Consider the following 8,328-nt stretch of genomic DNA (forward strand, 5'->3'; position numbering starts at 1 on the left):
GTGAGACCATATGCTGACACATGCACATTTGTGGCCTGCTGGAGGTCATTTTGCAGGGCTCTGGCAGTGCTCCTCCTGCTCAAAGGCGGAGGTAGCGGTCCTGCTGCTGGGTTGTTGCCCTCCTACGGCCTCCTCCACATCTCCTGATGTACTGGCCTGTCTCCTGGTAGCGCCTCCATGCTCTGGACACTACGCTGACAGACACAGCAAACCTTTTTGCCACAGCTCGCATTGATGTGCCATCCTGGATGAACTGCACTACCTGAGCCACTTGTGTGGGTTGTAGACTCCGTCTCATGCTACCACTAGAGTGAAAGCACCGCCAGCATTCAAAAGTGACCAAAACATTAGCCAGGAAGCATAGGAACTGAGAAGTGGTGTGTGGTCACCACCTGCAGAACCATTCCCTTTTTGGGGGTGTCTTACTAATTGCCTATAATTTCCACCTTTTGTCTATTCCATTTGCACAACAGCATGTTAAATTTATTATCAATCAGTGTTGCTTCCTAAGTGGACAGTTTGATTTCACAGAAGTGTGATTGACTTGGAGTTACATTGTGTTGTTTAAGTGTTCCCTTTATTTTTTTGAGCAGTGTATTTCGACTAGGGATCTAACTATAATGCCATGTTTTCATTGATGTTGCATTTCATTTTAGGCCTATGTCTTCTCTGTCTCGGGCTGCTTGTTACATTTTTCAGATAACTATTCCGTTGCCTCTCCCCTGCCCAAGGTTCCATTCCATCACAATCTCCACTTGGGAGTAAAATTATCCACCCCTCAAAAATGTCATATGGAAGCAATTTCTTTTTTTAAAAGAAGGTTTTTCCCAAACTTATGGAATCAATCTAATTATCTCTCCTCTGATGTGTATGTGTTTGTTGGGTGTCTGTGTACCGTACACACATTCCTGTATGTGTGTGTGTGTGTGTGTGTGTGTGTGTGTGTGTGTGTGTGTGTGTGTGTGTGTGTGTGTGTGTGTGTGTGTGTGTGTGTGTGTGTGTGTGTGTGTGTGTGTGCATGTGTGGGTAATTGTACGTGTGTGTGTGTGTGTGTGTGTGTGACTTAACAGTGGGGGTTAGGGGTTTAGTGTCGCGTAAGGCTGCTCATAATATACTCTAACGTCTGGTCCCCAGGGGCCATATATTCATTTAGGTTGCCATTACTGACGGTACTGAATCCTGCTTTAGGAGATTACAGTGCTGTCTGTAGCTGAAGGCAGTGCGTTTTTCCATCTACCAGATTATACTCAAGCACTCACTTGATGTGCTAACAGTGTTAGCGGATGCTGGTTTAAAACGTTCATCTCTGGCGTTTATCTTTTAAGCCCTTTTGTGTCTGTGGAAATGTGGATTTTGACACTGTTTTGAATCCCGAACCATTGGAGATCATTTGCTATCACTGCATTGTATGTAGAGCATTCTAGATCTGGTCACACTTTATTTTGGTAGTCTGGGCAGTCTGCTAAAGATGCTCTACAAATGATCCTACTATCAACAAACTATCTGTTGATAAAGTAACTGCTTGCTAAGGGAAGGACTGGGAGACAGGAGGGATTAGTGGAAGAGTCAGTGAACAGACTGGTGTTGGAACCAGTCCAGAGGAACACTGGCAAAGTTCAAACCTCAACTGTCAGACGTAAATATCAACATGAATCCACTGTTCTTACGAAATGAATAGAAGATATGATGGGACGGGATGACTTGATGGTGAACTGTTGTTTCATGAATCACTGATGATTCATTAGAATCTCACGTGGCAAAAAAAAACATTTATTTATAGACATTTAGTCTACAGATTCTTGATTAACCCCAATTTGTATTATTTACAGTGCTTGCTGGACAAATTAACTTTGTCACAGAAAGCACACAGCATGATAATAGGGCTAGCACTATTATCATGGACACCAAACGATCCAATCAGAGAGCCTGATGCTTGTGAGCGACTGTCTGTTCCTAGTGACCCCGGTGCTCTTCCCTTTCCCCTCCTCCAACCCCCACTCTGGAACACTCTGCTCTGCTCAGATACATAGTTGCCTAGCAACCCGCAGAGGGAGGAGCCACTCTGAAAACATAGGAACTCGAGAACACCGGGAGAATGAACTCCCACTCCATCCCGGCATCCCTCTTCCCAAACGAAAATCGGATGCAAATTCACTCTAATTCCATCTATGTTTTTCCCAAAGGGGGAATACACTACACAACAACCTAGTCAGTCCGGTCTCACCCTTTTCATACACACTTGGTCGATGTTAGACATTTTTCTAAATCCCATAGACATTCTGTAATTTATTCTATATGCAATTCTATGATAAATCCACAGTTGTTTGCAGACAGTGCTAGAATGCTGAAGATATTTAGATTATAGATCTAGGGTAACACTTTATTTGGATAGTCTGTAGAGCATCTACAGATAACCTATCTACAAACTATCAGTAAAATTTTAATGAACTATCTACTAACCCTAACCTTAACCTGTATCATAACCTTAAACTTACCCCTTACCCTAACCTTAACCCTTATTCTAAACCTAACCCTAACCTTCGGGAGGATGTGCCCCGTAGTTTGGGACACCTTGGCTGCATCTCAATGGTCTTTTTATTTATTTATTTATTTATTTAACCTTTATTTAACCAGGTATGCAAATTGAGAACACGTTCTCATTTACAATTGCGACCTGGCCAAGATAAAGCAAAGCAGTTCGACACATACAACAACACATAGTTACACATGGAGTAAAAACAAACATATAGTCAATAATACAGTGAAAAAAAAAAGAAAAAAAAGAAAAAGTCTATATACAATGTGAGCAAGTGAGGTGAGATAAGGGAGGTGAAGGCAAACAGATATATGTATAAATAAATAAAAATATAAAAAGGCCATGGAGGCGAAGTGAGTACAACACAGCAAGTAAAATAAAAACTAAAAAAAACACTGGAATGGTTGGTTTGCATTGGAAGAAAGTGCAAAGTAGAGACAGAAATAATGGGGTGCAAAGGAGCAAAATAAATTAATAAATAAATACAGTAGGTAAAGAGGTAGTTGTTTGGGCTAAATTGTAGATGGGTTATGTACAGGTGCAGTAATCTATGAGCTGCTCTGACAGCTGGTGCTTAAAGCTAGTGAGGGAGATAGGTGTTTCCAGTTTCAGAGATTTTTGTAGTTCGTTTCAGTCATTGGCAGCAGAGAACTGGAAGGAGAGGCGTCCAAAGGAAGAATTGGTTTTGGGGGTGACTAGAGAGATATACCTGCTGGAGCGCGTGCTACGGGTAGGTGCTGCTATGGTGACCAGCGAGCTGAGATAAGGGGGGACTTTACCTAGCAGGGTCTTTTAGATGACCTGGAACCAGTGGGTTTGGCGACGAGTATGAAGCGAGGGCCAGCCAACGAGAGTGTACAGGTCGCAATGGTGGGTAGTATATGGGGCTTTGGTGACAAAACGGATGGCACTGTGATAGACTGCATCCAATTTATTGAGTAGGGTTTTGGAGGCTATTTTGTAAATGACATCACCGAAGTCGAGGATTGGTAGGATGGTCAGTTTTACAAGGGTATGTTTGGCAGCATGAGTAAAGGATGCTTTGTTGCGGAATAGGAAGCCAATTCTAGATTTGACTTTGGATTGGAGATGTTTGATGTGGGTCTGGAAGGAGAGTTTACAGTCTAACCAGACACCTAGGTATTTGTAGTTGTCCACATATTCTAAGTCAGAGCCGTCCAAAGTAGTGATGTTGGACAGGCGGGCAGGAGCAGGCAGCGATCGGTTGAAGAGCATGCATTTGGTTTTACTTGTATTTAAGAGCAGTTGGAGGCCACGGAAGGAGAGTTGTATGGCATTGAAGCTCGCCTGGAGGGTTGTTAACACAGTGTCAAAAGAAGGGCCAGAAGTATACAGAATAGTGTCGTCTGCGTAGAGGTGGATCAGAGAATCACCAGCAGCAAGAGCGACATCATTGATGTAAACAGAGAAGAGAGTCGGTCCAAAAATTGAACCCTGTGGCACCCCCATAGAGACTGCCAGAGGCCCGGACAACAGACCCTCCGATTTGACACACTGAACTCTATCAGAGAAGTAGTTGGTGAACCAGGCGAGGCAATCATTAGAGAAACCAAGGCTGTCGAGTCTGCCAATGAGGATGTGGTGATTGACAGAGTCAAAAGCCTTGGCCAGGTCAATGAATACGGCTGCACAGTATTGTTTCCTATCGATGGCGGTTACGATATCGTTTATGACCTTGAGCGTGGCTGAGGTGCACCCATGACCAGCTCTGAAACCAGATTGCATAGCGGAGAAGGTGTGGTGTGATTCGAAATGGTCGGTAATCTGTTTGTTGACTTGGCTTTCGAAGACCTTAGAAAGGCAGGGTAGGATAGATATAGGTCTGTAGCAGTTAGGGTCAAGGGTGTCCCCCCCTTTGAAGAGGGGGATAACCGCAGCTGCTTTCCAATCTTTGGGGAACTCAGACGACACGAAAGAGAGGTTGAAGAGGCTAGTAATAGGGGTGGCAACAATTTCAGCAGATAGTTTTAGAAAGAAAGGGTCCAGATTATCTAGCCCGGCTGATTTGTAAGGGTCCAGATTTTGCAGCTCATTAAGAACATCAGCTGACTGTATTTGGGAGAAAGAGAAATGGGGAAGGCTTGGGCGAGTAGCAGAGGGGAGGGCAGTGCTGTTGTCCGGGGTAGGGGTAGCCAGGTGGAAAGCATGGCCAGCCGTAGAAAAATGCTTATTGAAATTCTCAATTATAGTGGATTTGTCGGTGGTGACAGTGTTTCCTATCTTCAGAGCGGTTGGAAGCTGGGAGGAGGTGTTCTTATTCTCCATGGACTTTACGGTGTCCCAGAACTTTTTTGAATTTGTGCTGCAGGAAGCAAATTTCTGCTTGAAAAAGCTAGCCTTGGCTGTTCTAACTGCCTGTGTATATTGGTTTCTGGCTTCCCTGAAAAGTTGCATATCACGGGGGCTGTTCGATGCTAATGCAGAACGCCATAGGATGTTTTTCTGTTGGTTAAGGGCAGTCAGGTCAGGAGAGAACCAAGGGCTATATCTGTTCCTGGTTCTAAATTTCTTGAATGGGGCATGCTTATTCAAGATGGTGAGGAAGGATGCAGGCAATGAGGCAGTGATCGCTGAGATCTTGGTTGAAAACAGCAGAGGTGTATTTGGAGGGCAAGTTTGTTAGGATGATATCTATGAGGGTACCCGTGTTTACGGAATTGGGGTGGTACCTGGTAGGTTCATTAATAATTTGTGTGAGATTGAGGGCATCAAGCTTAGATTGTAGGGTGGCTGGGGTGTTGAGCATGTTGAAATTTAGGTCGCCTAGCAGCACGAGCTCTGAAGATAGATGGGGGGCAATCAGTTCACATATAGTGTCCAGAGCACAGCTGGGGGCAGAGGGTGGTCTATAGCAGGCGGCAACGGTGAGAGACTTGTTTTTAGAGAGGTGGATTTTTAAAAGTAGAAGTTCAAATTGTTTGGGAACAGACCTGGATAGTATAACAGAACTCTGCAGGCAGTCTTTGCAGTAGATTGCAACACCGCCCCCTTTGGCCGTTCTATCTTGTCTGAAAATATTGTAATTGGGGATAAAAATGTCTGAATTTTTGGTGGTCTTTCTAAGCCAGGATTCAGACACGGCTAAAACATCCGGGTTGGTAGAGTGTGCTAAAGCAGTGAACAAAACAAACTTAGGGAGGAGGCTCCTAATGTTAACATGCATGAAGCCAAGGCTATTACGGTTACAGAAGTCATCAAAAGAGAGCGCCTGGGGAATAGGAGTGGAGCCAGGTACTGCAGGGCCTGGATTCACCTCTACATCACCAGAGGAACAGAGGAGAAGTAGGATAATGGTACGGCTAAAAGCTATGAGAATTGGTCGCCTAGAGCTACTAGAGCAGAGAGTAAAAGGAAGTTTCTGGGGGCGATAAAATAGTTTAAAGGAATAATGTACAGACAGTCTTGCTCTATAGGTCTATCGCTTCATTGTGGTTTTACAGAAATGTTTAATATGTCCTATTTACACACATTATTCGAATATTTATGAAATGCATATTGTTATATTTGGTAGCACTTCTTTGTTTTTCCTTCGCCTCCAACCCCTTTCGATGCGTGGAACGGATGTGGGTGGGGCTAGGTCTACATAAGGGTGCTAACTTTAAAAAAACTCACAAAAGCTCTGACGAAGGCTGTGAGGCCGATACGTAAAGCTTATTAAAGATCAGTGATACTATCAAGAGCAGTGTGCGGTTTCCTTTTTCCTGCATCTCAATGGTCTAAAATGTCTGCCTAGCCCTTGTCTCCTTTCCTTAATCTGTACTGACATAAAGGAACTGGACAGGTGGAAGTGAATTCCCGGTAGGTATAGTCCCACTGTGTTGCTGTCACCTTCTCTGCCTTTGCAGATCAGTGCAGATGAAGGGGAGAGGAGGCGTGGAGAGGAAGCCGCATTAGACTATTGAGATACGCCCGGTGCCTTGGGTCCAAACTAGTGGCTCTGCGTTCCAGCATCGCCAAGGCAACAGGCTCAGTCTGTGGCCAAGCCTTCACGGCTGAGTGGCGGCGGCACCGCGGGATACGAGCCCAGGGTCTGTCCCTCTCATCTACACACATGCAGGGCCAGGGTCAGGGATGGCAGCCCGTGAAGGACACTGCGCTGGAGCGGATGATGATGGAGCGGATGATGATGGCGCTGGACTGTGGTGTGTGGGTAAGATGTAAAAAGGTGTGTTTGTGTATATGTACAATACCAGTCAAAGTCTGGACACAGCTACTCATTCACGGGTTTTTCTTTATTTTACTATTTTCTACATTGTAGAATAATAGTGAAGACATCAAAACCTTGAAATAACACATGTGGAATAATGTAGTAACCAAAAAGGTGTTAAACAAATCAAAATATATTTTCTATTTGAGACTCTTTAAAGAAAACACCCTTTGCCTTGATGACAGCTTTGCACACTCTTGACATTCTTTCAACCAGCTTCACCTGGAATGCTTTTCCAACAGTTTTGAAGGAGTTCCCACATATGCTGAGCACTTGTTGACTGCTTTTGTTTCACTCTGCGTTCCAACGCCATTTGTTTAACACTTTTTGGTTTCTACATGATTCCATATGTGTTATTTCATAGTTTTGAAGTCTTCACTATTTTTCTACAATGTAGAAAATAGTAAAATAAAGAAAACCCCTTGAATGAGTAGGTGTGTCCAAACTTTTGACTGGTACTGTATGTGTGTGTGTGTGTGTTTGAGATGATCAATTCTATTTTTTAGGGATATGCTGAGAATGTTTAAGTGGGTTGGCAAGACTATACGGTAGTGGGTTAACGTAAGATAATAGTTTCATGGGATTTGAAGGGAGCTGTGGGCTGTATTGGTTGTGGGGGTTGTAGCTGTGTTTATTGGTTGGGAAAGCTGATGAATGGGGGTTAGAGCTGATAAACAGGCCTTATATTTTCCACTGGGGATTAAAACCTGATGGCAGTCGTCCAGAAGCGGAGATGGCACCAACCGTCTCTGGCACTTCCATGCTCTCTGCCCCCTCCTCCTCTTGTCTTTCGCCCTCCATCCCCATCTCACTCCCTCTTTCCTCTCCTTGATCCCCATTTCTGTCTCTCACACCCCAATGAAAAAATTATATATATTGCAAGATTTCTGTGTGTTATAGTTTGTAATATTGATGCATTTTGACTAGGGATCTAACTATAATGCCATGTTTTAATTGATGTTGCATTTCATTTTTGGCCTATGTCTTCTCTGTCTCTGGCTGCTTGTTACATTTTCCAGATAACTATTCCGTTGCCTCTCCCCTGCCCAAGGTTCCATTCCATCACAATCTCCACTTAGGAGTAAAATTATCCCCCCCCCCCCCCCTTGTCTTTCACCCTCCATCCTCATCTCACTCCCCCTTTCTTCTCTTCGATCCCCATTTCTGTCTCTCACACCCCAATGAAAAGATTATGTATTTTGCAAGATTTAGGTGTGTTATAGTTTGTAATATTGTGCGTGCTTGTTAATGGAAAATAGTGTAGTCAATGCTCCAGGTAAACCCTCCAGTCACTGTTGTGCTTCACTTCTGCTGTATTTCATTCACTGCTAGCTGAACTGGTACAGCATACCTTACTCTTTTCTCATCTCTCTTCCTCCATCCCCCTCGTTTCCCCTCTGCCTCTCTCTCTCTCTCTCTCATCCATCCCCCACTATCTCTCTCCCTCCTCTCTCTTTCTCCCATCCATCCCCCACGTTCTCTTTTTCATCCTCTCTCTGTCTCTCTCTCTATCCCTCTTGTCTCTAATCACCTGCAGTCAGTGGTCATGCATATCGCAGTTCGT

The sequence above is a fragment of the Salvelinus fontinalis genome, chromosome 6, assembly GCF_029448725.1.
Source record: "Salvelinus fontinalis isolate EN_2023a chromosome 6, ASM2944872v1, whole genome shotgun sequence".
Lineage (NCBI taxonomy): Eukaryota > Metazoa > Chordata > Actinopteri > Salmoniformes > Salmonidae > Salvelinus > Salvelinus fontinalis.